This window comes from Nycticebus coucang, chromosome 14 (assembly GCF_027406575.1).
Source record: "Nycticebus coucang isolate mNycCou1 chromosome 14, mNycCou1.pri, whole genome shotgun sequence".
Taxonomy (NCBI): domain Eukaryota; kingdom Metazoa; phylum Chordata; class Mammalia; order Primates; family Lorisidae; genus Nycticebus; species Nycticebus coucang.
The window spans coordinates 7907355-7925785 of record NC_069793.1 but is presented as its reverse complement, the minus strand read 5'-3'; the positions used below and the strand labels follow the sequence as shown (position 1 = coordinate 7925785).

General features: G+C 53.3%; 1 protein-coding gene across 3 annotated transcripts in view; it reads left to right on the top strand.

The window, feature by feature from the left end:
- Positions 1–18431, top strand: part of MACROD1 (mono-ADP ribosylhydrolase 1) — a 149116-nt gene that overhangs the window by 22345 nt on the left and 108340 nt on the right. The gene's annotated exons all lie outside the window — the stretch shown is intronic.

Sequence of the window (18431 nt, the reverse complement as noted above, 5' to 3'; positions counted from 1 at the left end):
GCGCATTGTCCCTCTCCCTCATCAGGGTCTTCATATGTTTCATAAGTTCACCTTTTGAGCTCCTTTGTTTATTTCGTAAATTATTTGTCCTGATACATCCTCAGGCACTGGTGGCAGCTGAGGCTTCCATTATAGTCCCCACCCCCCTGCTGTCTTGATGTACCTATTGAAAGGGTACATCTGTCCTGGGGGCCAGTGACCGGGCTGGGCTGAGGACCCCCAGGGGTGTGGCATGGGCCAGCTGGAAGCCTTCAAGGGGGCCATGCTGCTCATGAGACAGTCTGGGCTAAAATCTGGTTCTGCCACTGAGGCAAGCCTGCTCTCCACCTCAATTTCCACATATGTGCCCCATGGGGGGGATTAACAGAAATAAAAGATCTGCTGTCTAGAATGTCCAGCACACTAGGGGCTGGTAAATGGTAACTATGTTGTTATTAGTGAAGGCTGTCCCTTCGCCACCCCTCTATACCCAGGGCCCTTGAAGGGCAGGGATGAGCCCACAGACTGGGTTTCCATCTCTAGACAGGGCCCATCCAGGGTGGGGGCAGCCCGGGAATGCCTGCACAGTCGGTCCCTAGGAAGGGCACAACTCTTCATGGCTGAAGACCTTTAGGAAGAAGCAGGCTGCCCTGGTATTCATGGCTGTGTAAGGGGCGCCTGCTCTCTCCACACTGGGCAGGAGAGGGGACACAACTATTTATATCTATTTCCGTGGGGATGTCAAGGGTTCATGAGGACTGGAGGGCCAGGCTGCAGACCCAGGGGAGGATGGGCCGAGAGGTCATTGGCCGGCCTGACTCTACCACGCCAGCAGCAGCTCACACCTCCCAGCCGCAACAAGTGGTACTTTTACAGCCAGACCCACCTCCTCCTCTCCATGGCTGCTTCCTCCCCCTTTGGACGTTGTAATTGCCATAAAAATGGGAGCTGAGCTGTGCATAGCATGTGGGAAGAGCGGCCCGGCTGTCAGCCATTCCTCTGCCAGCAGGGCCCACGTCTGTTTTATTATCGCCGCCTGGCTGTATTTCACGTACGGTTTAAACATCATCAAACGCCACATCTCTTTTGAAAAGCAAGAGCTACCTTGCTGAGGATGTTGAGGAGAAACAGGAACATTAAAATCTATGAAACAAATGGTCCAGAATTGACGTTTGTAACAGGACCTTTGCAGCGGTTGACTGTCAAAGAACTAAATCCCATCTGGCAGCTAGCAGGGAACTTTGCCTGAGAGGGTCATGGAAGGTGGGGGGAAGGTGAGGCAGGTTTGGCTGGGAGGGGGGTTCTGTGGATCACCTGACTGCCTCTTAGTGCCTCCCTGGCCTCGGCTTCCATTCAGCCTCCTCTTCCTCCTCAGAAGGAGGTGAGAGTCCCCTAGTACATAAAGCAGAGTGCTAGGGTCTGAGACTCTGGGGATGGGGTGAGGGCATTTCAGGGGACAGATAGGACACGGCTGGGTTCAAGTCCTGCTGTGGCCATTTATGAGCTTTTGTGACTTTGACCGGGATACACCTCGTCCCTGAGTCTCAGTTTCCTCATCCGTAAACCCAGAAGAGTGATGTCCCCTCCGGAGGTGGGTGACAATGCATGCAAATGCCTGACGAGTCATGGAAACCCAATAAATGGTGACTGCAGTCACTGATGAAGTGGGCATGTGAGCTGGAATTGGTTTTTACAGTAATATTTATCCTATTTCCACTTAAAAATAGGAATAGCAAAAAATGGAAACATTAAAACAGGAACAAAAGGAGTGTGCCCTAGACTCTTAGTCACACTAGGAACTCTTTGGCCTGGATGTACTTGGCACATGCTTTCCTACCTGCTAGCCTCTTTCCTGGTTTCCTGGTCATGGCCCTCACTCAGCTCTAGTCCCTGCCACTTGATGTTAGCATCTGGCCATAGTTTATGCCTGACTTTGTAGTTTATGCTCTCAGTGGCTGCTTGGAGCAGCTTGGCTCCTAGTAGCCTACCCTGGCTTTGGCCCTGCCCCAGATGAAACTTAAAACTAGTCTGAGCAAATCTATTGCAACTGAATAGGAAATGCAGCTTTGAGCTTCCTAGCAGCCATTGCAAAAGGGGAAACAGGATCTTGGGTTTCCTAAATCTAAAATTGGAAGTCAATTTAAATTTCAGCTTAATGCCCACTTTTCTTTCTACTCTCAGCCTTTTTCTTCATTCTCACTCTTTAATACCCTCACCAACTGTTCTTTATTTCCCCCACAGATGGTTTTTCCCTTGTTCCAGAGTCTCTTCCAGACTCATTCCCTAAGTGCACATGGCTTATCTCCCGGCTCAGGAGGCCCCTCTGATTCCTGTCTCATGTTCGTGGTGCCTGCCTGGCCTCTGGGCCTCTTGCCTAGCCTAGGCCCTCTGGGTCTGCCACAGCTGTTTCCCTCAGATGAGCCTGTGACTAATAAGGGTTGCCCCCGGGGGGCTGGCAAAATCTTTCCCTCCTTAATATCGGAGTTTAAAAATGTGTCACCATTGATTTGAAGAAAAGCCTTGTTCCTGCTGAGAAAAGCAGCCTGGAGATTCGTCTCGCCTTAGGAACCACACAGGCGGCTGCATAAATTCCAGTGCGGCAAAGGGCTCTCCATGCAAATGCCAGCGCCAGCACACAGCCAGCCTTGAGAGCCTCTCAGAGCCCTCCCTGCTGCACATCCCTAGCCCTCCTGTCCTCACAGAGGCCCTGCGAGGCCCCTGTGCAGCGGCCCTGGTTGGAAGATTGCCTCTTCTCTTGACTCTTTCCACTTCTTTGCAGTTAAACTGGAGGCTGGGCCCATGGCTAATTCCATGTCATGATGTGTTTTAATCCCAAAAGAGAAGAAAGATGAGTAACTTCTGGGCATGGAGCTCCTGGAAGCCATCTGGGTACCCCTGACAGGGGATTCCTAGGGGATTCCCTAACCCTGACCATGGATCCACCTTTGGATAGTGGGTCTGCCTGAAGACAGGACTTTTAGGCCCTGCAGCCTTATCTCCAGACCTTGTTTCAGCCTTGTCTGGAAGGGACCCCACCTCTGCCTCCAGACAGGTCCCCTGCCCTCTGGCTGGTGAGACCTACCCTTTGCACCTTGCTCTCTGTGGCCAGGCTTCCTGCCCTGCAACTCCAGCTGTGGTCCCGCTCTCAGCTGGAAACTCTCTTAGCCTGGAATAATGGTAATAATGACCTAGGAGGTGGCTATTATTATTGGGGGAAGCTGTAGTATAGGGACCTTGAAACTATACTGCATACCCTTGAACAAATACATGAATGACTGATGGGGAGTGGGCTGGGCACATGGTAACAACTCTAGGTGTGTTCTGGTCAGCAGGCTTGGTGACAGCCCAGCATGGATGGGGGTGTTTGGAGAGCTTGAGGGGGACCTAGGATTTCAGGTCCCTATAGGAACCCCAACCCCCTCTATCACCAAGCGGTCTCAGTGGCCACGTTAGTGGTGGTGTCATTCACTCTCCCTGGAGGAATCACCCAAGCATAGGGAGAAGCAGGATGGTGGGCTTGGCCGCCAAGGACGTACACGGGCTGCCTCAGGGTGGGCTGTCTCCTGCTGTGGCCACAGTGGAGGTGATGGGTGATATTGGCTGGTACCAGGCAGCAGCCTATGGTCTTGGACCTGAAGTCTGCCCAGGGATCCCTGCAGAGAACTTAGTGGAGGATGGGGTGAAGGGGTACACACAGGGTGCCAGTGAGCCATCCCTGATTCTTGGGGAGCCAGAGAGCCATGGGCGGGGGAGTCAGGAAGGAGGTTAACCAGGCAGTTTGCAGTCTCTCTGGATGCCGTGGGCCCTGGGAACATGTGCTCAGTGGCCATTTACCACCTGGTGTGGGGACGTCTACAGGCTGGCCCCATGCCACTATGTCCCCAGCTGCAGGAGGGGCCTCTGGAGGGCTCCTGGCAGCCATTACAATCCTAAAGGAGGGGCTTTATTTTTCCTGTCTCCCTAAATGTTATTGCCTTTATAGGCTTTGGAAATCAGTTTTATGGCTTATGTTGTTTGTCCGCTGAAATATGGGAAACTCTGGCAGGAAAGGGAACTGCAGGGATGGTTCTGGCCCTGAAAGGTCAGGCAGCCGAGGGCAAGGTGGCAGGGCTCAGGGGCATCCCACAGGTGGCGGTCACTGTTTAGGGACCATTGTAGCTGGTAGGGGGAAACAGGGAAGGTGCATACCAGGATTGGGGGCGGGGAGCCCAGAATTCTAGGGGAGGGTCAGCCTAAGGCTTTGGGACATGTACCTTTGACAGAGGGTCCCCACGAGACTGGCCTGGGACAGGGAGAGTCATTTTGTCTTTCTCATGCCCATCTATGCCAGCTGGCTCCCCTCGGGTGCCATCCAGGGCACCCCGCCAGCCACTGGCAACATAAACTTCTCAGTGTAAGTGAAAAATAAGCCCTCTGGGTTCTGCTAGCTGGGATGCAGGCCTGGCGGGGACTCCCACCTGCAGATGGCGCTTCATCTTCCTGCACAGCCTGTTGAGAGCCAAGCAGGGGGCAGAGATTCAGCAGGAGCATCCAGAAACCCACACAAATCCTCCTCCCTTTCCAGTGACTGAGGGCCCTCAGGGAGGTTCTGAGCCCCACCCCCCTGCCCCCCCCATCCTGCCACCAGAAATCTGCTTCTTTACTCCTTTCTTAATATGCGAAGAGCCCTTACAAATCAATAAGAAAAATGGGGGAAAGATATGGACAGGCAATTCCCGGTAGGAGAAAAACAAATGGCCAGTAAACAAGTGAAAAGATGTAGAACTTTGCTAGCAATCAAGAAAAAGCTAATTGAAATAAGAGACATCATTCTTTACCTGCCAGAGGCAGAAGCTGAAAGTATTGATGAGCACAGGTGTAGTGCAGCCACAGGAAACCGGGCCCTTTCTTGGGTGCTCTCCCCTGGCATCTCACCCCAAACTGGCACATAGTAGTGCTTGGAAATACTCCCTTTATGCTGGGAACAAGTAGAACTCCTCTCTGCTTGCAGCAAGTCACAGCAGGGCTGCTATTGCCCCTGCCTTTGCATCTTTTACACCCTGAGCCTTCACCTGCCTGAGATGCCCCTGGAGGGGTTAAGCTACTAGACTCCTCTCACTCCCAGCTCCCTCACCCTTGGGGTCCACACACCTCCTTGGCTGTGGCTGGGGTATTTCTGGGCCTGGATCTTGTCGGAACTTATTGCTTCCTGCTTTTGGATTGCAACCCTCTCTGCAACCTTGAGGCTGGTGTCGGGGCAAGGTGCACAATGTGGGGTGGGGTGAAGTGGGTAGCCATAGAGACTATACTGGAAATGGAACCTCCAGTTGGGCAGCCCTGGCTGTTGTGTTGGCTTCTTTGACACCCCTGCAATCCTCACTTTGGGGATGGTCTTGCCTCAGTTCTTGGGGCATCATCATGCCCCACCCGCATCTTCTGACCCCAGAACCTCTCCTGCCTTTTCTTTTCTTTTTCTTTTTTTTTGAGACAGAGTCTCACCCTGTTGCCCTTGGTAGAGTGCCGTGGCGTCACAGCTCACAGCAACCTCTGACTCTTGGGCTTAGGAGATTCTCTTGCTTCAGCCTCCCGAGTAGCTGAGACTATAGGCACCCGCCACAATGCCTGGCTATTAGCCTTTTCTCGTTTATCCCCTCTGCTACCGTCTCCATTGCAGCCCAGCTACATGCTTTTGGGTTGTGTAAATGCATGTCAACTCTCACCTTCCAACCTTTGCACTGGCACTGCCCTTGCCAGGAGCTCCCTTTCTTCTATTTTTGCTTGGCTGACCCTGCTCACCCTGGGTCCCAACTGAGAAGCATCCCCTCTGAGAACCTCCCCTGCCTAAGTTAGCTGTTGCTTCTGTGTGCTCCAGAGCACACTCGTCCAGCTTCTTTTCATTCATTCAAGGTGCTATGTAGTTACCTATAATGACCTGACCCTGGGGCAGAATAGTCCAGAAGGCCAGAGATAGGGAACTCTGTGGAGCATTCAGGACAGGGCCCCTGAGGTAGCCTGCCCTGGGGTAGCTCAGCTTGCTGCACCCAGAGCAAAGAGGCCAAAAGGGAGACTGGGGCTGGTGGCAAGGTCACTCCTAAGGGGCCCAGATGCCTTCCTTTGCCTGTCCTGTGCAGGCAGGCCTTATCCTGGACCACAGTGGAGCTGCCTTTGATGAGGGGCTCAAGGGGAAAGAGAGCACAGTCACATTTCAAACATCCTTGAATTGTCTCGTGCCACTCACCCTGCCCATGCCTCCCAGCACAAAGCCCGTCCCTGTCCTCCTGCCCCCGAAGCTTATCCTGTCCTGTCCTATGCCCCAGCTTCTAGCCAGCCTGCTCTTTCCACTGCCTGGGGCTGTGGTGGGTACAACATCCCTGGCTTCCTTCAAAGGGTTTGGAATGACTAAGACCCAGTCCCTGCTTCCCAACAATGCTCACCAGAGAGTGGGACAACAGGGCCACAGCACAGGTGCTGAGTGTGTCCAAGGGGAAGTCCAGGGCACTGTGGTCTGGTCAAGGAAGGCTTCCTGCAGGACTTACTGGAGTGCATTTCCCTTTGGCTCACAGACTCTCACCCAGGGCTCTTCTTTTTGTTTTTTTAGTATGGATCTCAATCTGTCTCCTAGGCTAGAGTATAGTGGTGCCATCATACTGCAGCCTCAAGCTCCTGGGTTCAAGCAATCCTTCCACCTCAGCCTGGGACTGAGTAGCTGGGACTATAGACATGCCCGGCTAATTGTTTTTTTTTTTTTCTTTTGTATAGATGAGGTCTTACTGTGTTGCCCAGGTTGGTCTCAAACTGTGGACCTCAAACGACCCTCCCACGTTGGCCTCCCACAGTGCTGGCATTATAAGCATGAGCCATTATGCCTGGCCTAGGCCTCTTCTTGAGGCCTTATGTAGCAGTGGGAGGAACCTGGATAGACCTGGTTCCCAAGCTAACCTCTGTCACCGTGGCTTTGGGCAGACTGCTTGGATCCTGGCCTCAGTGTGCTCATTTTAAAATGGGAATAAGAAACCCTGCTGTGCTCCCCACTGAGAAGATGGAACTGCAGTGACAGATGCCTGTGCTACTGTGCCTCTCACAGATGGACGCCCCTTTAGGAAATCCCCCCTAATTATGAAGTTACAGATCTGGACGGTCGCATGGGGAAGAAGCACATTCATTAGGAGACCCAGGCACACAGCCTCGACCGTGCCAAGCATCTCCCGCGCCAGCTTCCCAGGACCGCAGGCTCGATAGAGCACATCTCTGCTTCCTCCTGGTGGCAGGTTCCATCTGCCAGACCCTGAGGAGCTGCCGGCTCGGGAGGGCCTGCTTGGGTCCCCACCTGTCCCTGGCGAAGCCCCTCAGCTCTTCACCCCAGGCTTGTAATCTCTGTTTTAAAGAGGACTCCAATCCCTTTCCCCTGCCCCCACCACACCCCCCCCCCCAGCAACTAATCTGCTCGCCAGGGCCCTGATCCAAGAGAAAGCTAATTAAAGAATTGCTGTTCTTGGCGCAGCCTGGACTTTCAAGATTCCCCTTGGTCTTCCTGGAGTATTTGAAAACAGGTGGAGGAAGGGGGCATTGGATAAGCCCCCAGAGCCTCTATAACAGGCTTAATCCCCCCAAAGCCTGCAGGCATCAAACAGACCTCCAGCAGGCACCGGTGAGAGAGAGCTCAGAGATCAGGGAGGATGCAGGGCTGTTCCCAGTCCCGGGGGCCCCAGGCCACAGGCTCCCTTGTCCCTTGCTCTCTGTGAATGGTGCCCTTCTGGTGTAATTCTCCAGAGCTTACTTGGGAGGCTGAGGCAAGAGGATCACTTGAGCCCAGGAGTTTGAGGTTGCTTTGAGCTATGATGACACCATGGCACTCTACTCAGGGCTATGGAATGAGACTCTTTCAAAAAAAAAAAAAAATTTCTCCAGAGCAGGGGAAAGTGTGGGGAGCTGGCCCCCAGTAGTTCTGGCCCCCAGGGGCTCCCAGGGCTGCCATGATGGCTGGAGTGTAGAGATGCTCAGTTAAGTGTTCTCTATCTTCCCACCCCATCCCCTAAGCACACCCAATGCCTGCCTGTGGCTTTTTTTCATTAACTAACCATAAATATTTATTCAATACTTACTGGCAGAATGTGAGCTCCGTGGGGCAGCAGTCTTTGTGGCCCTCTGTGCTGCTGTGTCCCCCATCTGAGCAGGGCCTGGCGCACAGTAGGTGCTTAATAAAACTTGATTGTGTGCCTGGTGGCCAGCTCCTAGGCAGGGTAGTTTCTGCTCTCTCCAAGCTTGCACTCTTGCTGCCTTCAGAAAACATCACAGGGCCCCCAAGTGTGGGCGGGGTAGGTCTTCAAGCTCCTCCTCCCTGAGCTTTGGCCAAGCCTGGTGTAGCCCTGGGAGAGTGGGGGCGCCTAGGGCAGAGGGCAAGGGTGCATTTTGACGCATGGTTCCCCGTGCGGGGACCTCTTGGGACACTTGCCTGCATCACAGAAATAAAAATGATAAAAACCTGTCACTGAATTCTGGGTGGCAGTAAATTACTTAACACCTGAAACAGGTTGAAATGTGGCCGCTTTGGTTTTAATAAGCCCGTCTCCAATGCAGTGCTTCCTCAAGGAGCCGCCGAGTCTCTTCCCGAGGCATAATTTCATCGCATCCCAGGCTTGGCAGCATTGCAAATAAGATTTCACTTCCCCCTGTAAATCTCCAAGGGGGGAGCACGGGATTTCATTTGTGCTGTCAGTTAGCGCTCCAGAGAGCTTGTTTACTTTGCCGCAGGAGGACAGGGTCCCCAGGAGGTGCTGGACACGGTGGCTGGAGGGGAGGCGGCAGGGTCAGAGCCGGAAGCTGATGTGAGGAGGAGGGTCAGAGACTGTGGGTGGGATCCAGGGGAGCACACTTTATTTTGGGTTTCTGAAAGTGGACGACCCGCTGCCTGAACTAACTGAGGCAGAATTTCAGGCTGGGTGGGCAGCCCTGGTTCTTCCAAGAGCCTCCTAGGCAGTGTGCTAACAATCAGCCATAGGACTTGGGTATAGGGAAGTGATCAGGTGTTAGACCCCTCCAGATTTGGACTCCTCTCCTCCAGCATGTGATGAGTCCAGAGGCCCCTTCTGGGAAATGGGGACCGGACAAAGGAAGCTTCTGAACTCAGTGGTAGCCAGGTAAGAGCAGAGTCCAGGGATAGCATAGAGGTGAAGTGTCACCCACTCTCTCCCCTATTTGATCTGGAACTTTTAGTCATATGTCTGCCAAAACAGATAAAGTTGGATGTGTGCACAGGGGCCCTGGGCCTTGTGGTGTTGGTGTGGCTTGGCCACAGAGCAGCTGTTCAACCCCACACTTGCTGTTGACCTCAGTGATGTGCAAATCCTAATATTTGTGGGGGTGGGGTGGGCAGAGGATAGGGCCCAAAGGAGCTTGGTTGAAGGAGGGCATGGTGGGGCTGCAGTACGTATGGGGGCCCTGGTTTTTGGAGAAATCACCATCTCCTGGCATCTTCCTGAAGACAAGATAGGGAGATGGTTGGGCTCTTTTTGGGCCAGCAGGTCCCTTCTACCGTTCGGTATTCACACCCCCTTGAGGAACCAAAAAACTTCGCTTGCTTTCCTGTGAGGATGGGGGGCTTCCTGCTGCTCAGACCACCCTTTCCTCTTCGGAATAGGTCAGTTACCTTTGGAGGTTCTTCCTCCCATTGACCTTAAATAGAGGTCTTGGTGATTCCATCCTGTGGGGCTAAACCCTGGCTGAGCCTCCAACTGTCCTGGGGCCCTCCATTCCCAGCCCCAGTACTCCTGAAGCCTAAGACTCTAGCCAGCCTGAGGTGTTCCTTAGCCAGCCATCAAGTGCAGGCTATGGACCTTGGATGTGGTGGGGTGTCACGGGGAACAGGCCCTAACCTGCACATTGCTTCTCTATGCTAGACCTGGGAATCCTTTTTTATTTTTGAGACAGAGTCTCACAGAGTCACCCTGGCTAGAGTGCTGTGGTGTCATAGCTCATAGCAACCTCAAACTCCTGTGCTCAAGTGATCCTCTTGCCTCAGCCTCTCAAGTAGCTGGGACTACAGGTGCCCGCCACAATGCCTGGCTAGTTTTTCTATTTTTAGTAGAGACAGGGTCTCACTCTTGCTCAGGCTGGTCTGGAATTCCTTGAGCTCAGATGACCTATCCACTTTGGCCTCCTAGAGTGCTAGGATTACAAGTGGGAGCCATCCTGGGGGAAATTTGCTGCCTTGCCCTGAGGATCCTATTGAGATCCTGGCCTCCCACCAAGAACGCAGGCCAGCTCAGCGCCTGGCTTTGTCTGTAGGAGCCAGGAATGCTGGATAAATCCCGTTGGGGTGTGTGTATATGGGGGGTACGTATGGAGAGGTTACGCTACCAAATGAGTTGGAAACCCAGCGCTCCACACAGTCTCACAGAGGCTCCTGCTCACAGAAGCAGGTTGATGCTGTCGCCATGGTTTCCGAGCACTCCCAAGGGCTTTACCTGTATTGCCCCACATGTCCCTCCCAATAGCAGTGGGGGATGGAGCTGTTACCATGCACACACTGAGGTGGAAACTGAGGCACAGACAAGCTGAGTCACACAAATAGGCAGTGGTGAGTCTAACCCAGTTCCAAGGAACTCCAAGGCCCTGCCCGAGGAGCCCTCCAGGAGAGAGCCGTGGTGTTGATCTAGTGGTTCCCTGAGGCGTATGGCCGTGAACCCTTTCTGGGCAGAACCTCTGTTAGCTCCAGGGGCTAAGGAATACCATTTGGGAGCACAGCCCTCTGCCCTGCCATGGAGGGCTCCCCAGGTGCCCCTGAGTTGTGGTACTGCCCGAGGTGTGCAGAGAGTGAAATTGTCATAATTACTGAGATGCTGGGATTGTCAGGAGCTGTTGTGCTTGGGAAGTCATCCTTCTCATCCCCACCTTTCTCAGGTGAGTGACTAGTTGACTGATTTGCCATGTTTAATAACTTACCTTTCACTCCCTTTTATGGGCCAGGCCAGCCCCCTCTGGGAATCTGGAGGTGGGGAGGGGGAGGCCTGCCAGCCAGGGCCCAGCTGAGCGAGGTGTTAGAGCTGGTACCCGTGCAGGTGAGAAGCACCAGCAGAGGTGTGGGGCTGGGACAGAGTAGGGGGGCTTTCCTGAGGCAGTGCCTGGGTCGAACCTTCAGGGGCCTTTAGGAGGGAGGCATGCAGGCTCTCCTGACTGGGTGGATAAGTATGCTCTAGAAAGATCTTTTGCAGCCTCAGAGAATGGGTCTCAGGTAAGAGAGTGGGGCAGCCTTCCTGAGCTCCCCCCTGTGTTCTGGCCTGAGTAAGAGTTAGAAAAACAGCCTTGGTCCTTTCACTGGTGGTCACCCCCTGTGCTGCTCTTTGGAACGGTCCCCCTTGGCCTGCTCCTGCCCCTACCGGGATGGAAGGTGAGGACTAAGACCTGGAGCACCCCATGTCACCCAGCCAGGGCCACCCAACATCAAGGCACAGTGAGAAATAACTCTGCTTCCTTGGGATATAAGGAAAAACTTGTTAGCCCACATCCATATGCAAAATAAGATCTCAGGTGGAAGTAGTAAGTTCTTATTTTATGTTAAATTTAGTAGAAACTGCTACTATTCTCATGGAAATTTTTTTTCCTTCCCATCCCCTCACTTTTGGGTGTGAGGCCTGGAGAGCCGTGAGTGCAATGGGCACATCTAGGGGACGGAGGGTGACTGGGGGGATGAACCCACGTGGGTATTCACTGGGGTGGCAGAGTAAGCAGGTGTCCCAAACACCTATGTGGTTCCACGTGGGTGGAACCACGTGGGTGCCTACATGGTTGCTGGAGCCTCTTATGGCATAATCTGCAGCTTTCATTAACATGCAAGTCTCCAGGTAGAAACTCTCAGGTCTGTGTTTAGCTGTCGGTCACCTGCATGGCTGGTTTAAGACACCTCTGGTGCCAGCAAACCTCCTCCGGGCCTGTGGGATGGGGTCAGAAGTCCCTTCTTCCTGCAGCAGAATTGTTATTGTGGAACTTACTAACCCCAGAGCCGCCATCCTGCACACCTGCCACCCCCACCCCCTGTGCAAGTAGACCCCTGTAACAGAGCTAGCTGTCAGGGGCAAGCCTGGAGACGGAGCATGGGTGGCCCAGACCTCATGTGCCCCAGACCCCTGGCCCCTTGGCATGTTGGGCAGCCAAGCCGAGAGTCAGCAGCTGAGATGACTGTAAAAGTTAAATCTTTCTATTTATTTCAAGAAAGGACAAGGCAAGTGGATTTGGACATTTTATGTGAAAACAGACAAAACAGAAAATAGGACCAAGTAGTTAATCACATTCATCTCAACATTGAAGTTTCAAGGCACCTACAAGAAGGAGGCCAAAGGGCGGTTCGCAGTGCACTTTGGTTTGTGTTGTTGTGGTGGTGGTGGGTGTTTGTGGGTCTTGGGTTTCTGAAAACCCCTGCCTGGCGGTAAGGTTGGGAGTGAGGCAGGCAGGCAGGGATGAGGCCAGGCCTGGCTGGGCCCCAGGAGCTGGGCCAGGTCAGCCAGCTGCTCCTGTAGTGGTCAGGGATGAGAATTGTCCTGCCCAATGCTCAGATTCTTAAGATTGCTTTGCCCTTCAGAAAAAAAAAAAAAAGAAAAAGAAAAAGACAAGGGTGTATAGCTAAGTGGCCCCACAGGGCTGGTTCTGCAGGTGAGGAAGGCCAGAGGGTTGGGAAGCTGCTGGGGCTGCCTGTGCAGGGGCCCTTCAGACAGCAGAAGGGACCTCAGTCACAGACAGGGGGGAGACGGGACTCCAAGGCCCTCCCCACCTTGTGCCCTTTGCTGGCAAAACATCCTTCTGGTAGAAAGATCCACCCTTTTCACCAGGGTCTGGCCAAGGACCCCTCCCTGGCTTCTTCCTCCTCCTCCTCAGGCTGGGGAGGGGATTGCACTGAGCTCCAGGGGGCTTTGCAATGCCAAGTGGGGTGCAAAAGCTTTTAACATCTGGAAAGGGAACGACTTTTGGTGGCCCTTCTGCCATTCACTCTGAAGTGTTTCTGCGGGGGAATGAGGGACTCCTGTAGTTCACATTCATCTTTTGACTCCCTCATCACACCTGCCTGTGGCACTAGTCCCTGGGATCCCATGAGTGCACCATGTCTCTGGCCAACCTGTGTTTACCACAATGCAGCCTCCCCAACCTTCAGCACTGCCTCTTGGTGCTTCCCTTTCTCCCGGATAAGAAGCCTCAGATGCTGGGCCCTGGGCCCTTCCCTGGACTCTCAGCCTCTGTGTGGGAAGGTACTAGGAACCCTCAGGAGGCCTGCCTTGGACACTGCTGGCAGGTGGCCATGCTGAGGTGGAGGGGAAAAGTCTAAGGCTTTGAGTGTGTGTCTTCCTCCTGCGAACCCAGAACAGCGGACTAGGCTGAGGTGAGTGGTCTCAGAACACTCTGTAAGCGTGTCTTCCAGCACAGCTGGAGGTCCCAGGGAGATGAGCAGGTGACAGGCCCTGTCTGCTGTAGCTTTGATTGTTGGTTCTTCTGTCTTGAGTTCAGCGCTCCAGGTGAGGTTTAGAGTGCAAGGCTTCTCGGCAGGAGTGGCAGGAAGGTGGAGGGTGTTGCCTGGGATCCCCGGTTTCCTGCAGTGCCCCTGTGGGTCCTCCTCTGGTTCTTTGTCCCTTTCGTCACCCACTCAAGTGAAGCCAGCCATCAGAAATAAATGGCCACATGTTCCTGTCTGACTCACAGCTGGCAATCAGTGGATCCAAGGCACAGTGGAGCAAGGTGCTTCGGGCAGGAAAGGCTGCCGAGGTTGTCCCGTCTCTGTGCAGGCCACCAGTGGGGTGGGGCAGGACAAAAGAAGGCCATTTGCTGCCAACACCTATGCCTGGGCTGTTCACGTTGAGTATGTAGATGGCAAGTGAGGAGGACATGGAAGGGAGAGGTGGAAGTGGCCTTGTCCAGTTGTTGCAGAAGAAAGGATCATATGACCCTGTGTGCCAGGCTCTGTGCTGGGCCTCAGTGACCCCCGGGAGGGCAAGGCCCTGACTATCTGAGCCCCATGGAGGAGTTGGCATCTTACCCAACTGACTGTCAAACTTGATGACTATAAAAGAAATTTAGGGCTGGTGGCAGCAAAGACCTTCCTGCAAGGACTCTCTGTACTCAGGCTTTGGGGCTTCCAGGTGTAGAGAAGACAGCAGCCAGGGTACTAGGCCTGCCCTGATGGCTGCAGTGCCTTGGGGGCTGGTTTGTTAGGACGTGAGACTGGTTGGCCCACACTTCCCTCCTGGTATAAGCCAGGCATTTCAATGACAGGGTGGGGGGCAGAAACAGTGATCTCAAAGAGCCAGGGACCTGCCAGGCTCTGCAGGGGCACCAGAAGCAGGAGCTTCCCTGGGGTGAAGAGCTGCCCTGGGTGTAGTGGAGAGGACTGGAAAGAAGGCCAGGCTTGCTCCTTGGCTTTGACGGTCTCTGAGCACATCTGCAAATCTTGTTTATAGTGAGAAAGTGGGCTCGACCCCTTTTGTAATTTCAAAACCACATATTAAAACTGCCAAGGGAGAGGGAAAAGAGGGTGTGGGGTGGGGTGTGGACAGCAAAGAGAATCTTATTGTGAGTTTTTTTTTTTTTTTTTTTTTTGTACAGAGTCTCACTGTACCGCTTTCAGGTAGAGTGCCGTGGCGTCACCCGGCTCGCAGCAACCTCTAACTCTTGGGCTTACGCGATTCTCTTGCCTCAGCCTCCCAAGCAGCTGGGACTACAGGCGCCCGCCACAACGCCCGGCTATTTTTTTTTTGTTGCAGTTTGGCCGGGGCTGGGTTTGAACCTGCCACCCTCGGCATATGGGGCCAGCGCCCTACTCACTGAGCCACAGGAGCCGCCCTTATTGTGAGTTTTTAAAAAGAAGCACATATGGGTATTTGGGGGCAACTACTTGGAACATTTCAAAAGAAATGGTTAATCAGCAGTTCTTAACCTGTGGGTTGCGACCCCTTTGGGGGTCAAATGACCCTTTCACAGGGGTCGCCTACATACATCCTGCATATCAGATATTTACATTATGATTCATAACAGCAGTAAAATTACAGTTATGAAGTAGCGACAAAAATAATTTTATGGTTGGGGGTCACCACAACATGAGGAACTAAATTAAAGGGTCACGGCATTAGCAAGGTTGAGAACCAATGTGGTAAATTCTTAAAATGGCAGAGTGGAAGGTGCCCAGGCACCATCACCTGGCCATGATGGAGGATTGCATGTGGAGTGGCAGTGCTGAGCACTTCCCGGGGCTGGGGTGGCCTGGGATTGGGGGCCACAGGATGAGGAGGTGGGTTGCTGTCAGCCACCCCAGTGGTGGATCTTGTCTGTGCTTCCTGCTGAGTTCAGACGGGGGGAGGGGTGGTGCACATCTGTCTGCCTTTCTTGGTGCCTCTCAGTACCAAAAGTGGGAATTTTGCAGACCCTCTGGTGGCACAAGTGGGTCTTTTTTTTTTACTTAAGGGACAGGGTTTCCCTCTGTCACCCAGGCTGGAGTGCAGTGGTGTGATCACAGTTCACTGCTCCCTTGAACTCCTGGACTTAAACAATCCTCCTGCCTCAGCCTCCTGAGTAGCTGAGACATCAGGCCCACACCACTGTGTCTGGCTAATTTTTTCAATTATTAGTAGGGACGAGGTCTCACTCTTGCTCAGGCTGGTTTTGAACTCCTGAGTTCAAGCGGTCCTCCCACCTAAGCCTCCAGAGTAGCTGGACTGTAACTGCATACCACCATGCCTGGCTAATTTTTTTTTTTTACAGTTTTTGGCCAGGGCTGGGTTTGAACCCACCACCTCTGGCATATGGGGCCAGCACCCTACTCCTTTGAGCCACAGGCGCCGCCCACCTGGCTAATTTTTAAACAATTATTTTAGAGATTGGGTCTCTCTGCATTACCCAAGCCGGCCTGCCTGCAGGACACTGCTGACTTGGGATTTTCAGGGGACACTGGTCATTTTGGGCAACACAGTGAGCTGCTTCCTTACATGGTTCCGGGGATGGCAAAGCAGGAGTGGGAACCAGGATCTTCTAGTCAAAGAACCAGACCTTGGCAGGAAAATACCTGCCACATCCCCATCTTGTGCTTAAATCCTCCCAGTGACAGAGAGCTCACCGCCGTTTCCCCTGCTGGCCCAGGTTCTCTTTCCTGACCTTCAGCTTTCCCTTTGCGGTTGGACCCACTCGCCTTTCACTGAACACAAAAAATGGACTGGAGACAGACCCACCTGGAATAGAAAGGAAATAGAAAAGCCCCTGGCTCCAGAGCCCTTCTTTGTAGGGAGTAGGCGGGCTCCTTGTCCCAAAGACCTGAGCATATGGCTCTGGCTGGCCCCAAGCAGTTGCAGACATTCCCGCCTCATCCCCCTCAACACAGGTCCAGAAAGTCTCTGCTGTGTGGACAGCCACTTGGGACAGGTTCATAAACCATGAAAAATCCCTCTTTCTCTCACCTCCAAGGAGTTTAATCTTTTCTAATCAATTTAGCAGACTCCCTTGGTTATAAATGGTAATGATTTGCATTTTGGAGTCTTTTTATACCTCTTTAAGAAAAAAAAAATGCCTCTTCTCTGCATTCAGGAAGACCAACCATACACGCAAGCTATGAATTGCTCTGGCATTTGTCCAGGGGCAGGCACAGCCATTGTCACCTGTGCCTGTTCAGTGTGAAGACACAAGGATGTGTGGATGTCCACGGGTGGGCTAGCCGAGAACATGGCCCGGCCCTTTCCTGCCAGACGGCTAGGCTCTGCCTATTGTTTCCCCAGCCCCTCACTCTCTGCCGCACCCAATTTTCCTTCTTGTATTTTTCATAAGCTCGAGGCTCAGAAAGAAGCTCTGTCCTCCTCTCTGGCATGTTTGCCAGGAAACAGATTTCTAGAGTGGGCTGGCTTTGGGGCTTGAGCTACCTTTGGAGGAGGCTGTCCTGAATATGCCTCAGACCTCTGCTCTTTCCCCTCCTCACCTCCCTCTGCTTCCTGCAGCAGCCCCTCAAAACCTGCTGGGGTCCTCTTGCCTGTCTTAGACCAACTGGGACCTTCCAGAATCATAAGGGAGGGCCCCCACCAGACCTCTGGGACACTCAGCTTTCCTGAGGGAGTCAAGACCCTGCCCCAGGGCACCGCCACTTTATAGAAGAAGAGGCAGAGGCTGTGCACTCACCAAACACTCCCTGCCCCTCTCTGGAAACAGCTCCGACCTCCTTCTTAGCTCTATGCCCATCTGGGAGGGAGGCCTTCCTGGACCTTGAGGGGAAGGAGGACAGCCCAGTGCCTATGAGAGGGAAAAGAACTTCAGGAGAGGAAGGTTGGGCCCTTCCCAGCCAATGCCGTCTTCCTGAGTGTCACCCTGAGCAAGGAAGGAGGAAGGAGAAAGGAGCCTGTGTCCCAGTACTCAGAGAGCCCCTGCCTCCCGACCTGGCAGCCTGGCCCTGGGTGGGGGAGGTCCCCTTGGCGGCCGCCTGGGCACCATGTTGCTGTGGAGGTGGTCCAGGAAACCCTGGCCAATTGAGAGGAGTTGGAGCTTCTGCAGGAGGCCAAGGGAAGGGGGAAGGAGAAAGGCAAGAAAAGAAGCTTTTGATGCACATCATGTCTGCAGAATTGAGTATGACTAATTAATAGATTTTATTCTTAGTAATCTCTTAAGCATTCCATACATTGGGCCTCACGCCTGATCTGAGCTTACAAGAGGCCTCATTGGCAAAATGCAAATGATTCGCCAGGCCTGCCATCTTCTCTCCTTCCTTGCCTTTTCTTTCCTTTTTTTTTTTTTTTTTAAGGGGAAATTTAAAGGAAAATTGCTATGTAATAGAAAAGAGATTCCAATCACTACATCTAATTACCTCGAAGGGTAAACCACTTAACCAAAGAAGTGTCATGGGCCTTTTTTCTCTTTTAAACCTCCCTTAAAAGCCACAAAATACACTTAACAACATTGAGGCCACTGAGGTTGTTCTGGCTGGTTAGGGGCTGCGAGGGTTAGCTTAGCAGTGAACTTTCCCTTAGAAGTGTCAGCTTTGCACAGGACGGAGATTTTAGGCATACCCCAGGTTCGTCATCCCAGGCCTTGTGTCCTCACACATATCTAAGGGACAGGGAGGCAGGGCCCATCTTATGTGACAGGGCTAGCTGGGAGGAGCTAAACTAGGAAGGGTCCTGGTTTCAGGCCCCTTTCCTGGCTTGGGGAGCTGTGATGCAACAGAGATTTGGGGGCTTGGTCTCAGAAAGGCCCTGGGAAGGTGTTGGGATGTGAAGGATGGAGTGTTTACCTTCATAGCACCTAGAGCTCCCCAGAGCGACTGATGGCTCCCGGGGAGTCAGGGCCCAGGCTCTGCAGTGAGATGGGCTGCACCCCGTTAGTGCAAGAACTGGGAGCAGGAGACCAGCGTGGTCCTCAGGCCTAGCACGCCCCTCTTAGAGGTTGGCAGGGCTCTTATGGGGAGGAACATTCATCACTGAGGCCTGGTCTTGGAGAACATGGTGAGGCACGGAGCTGGCTCTCAG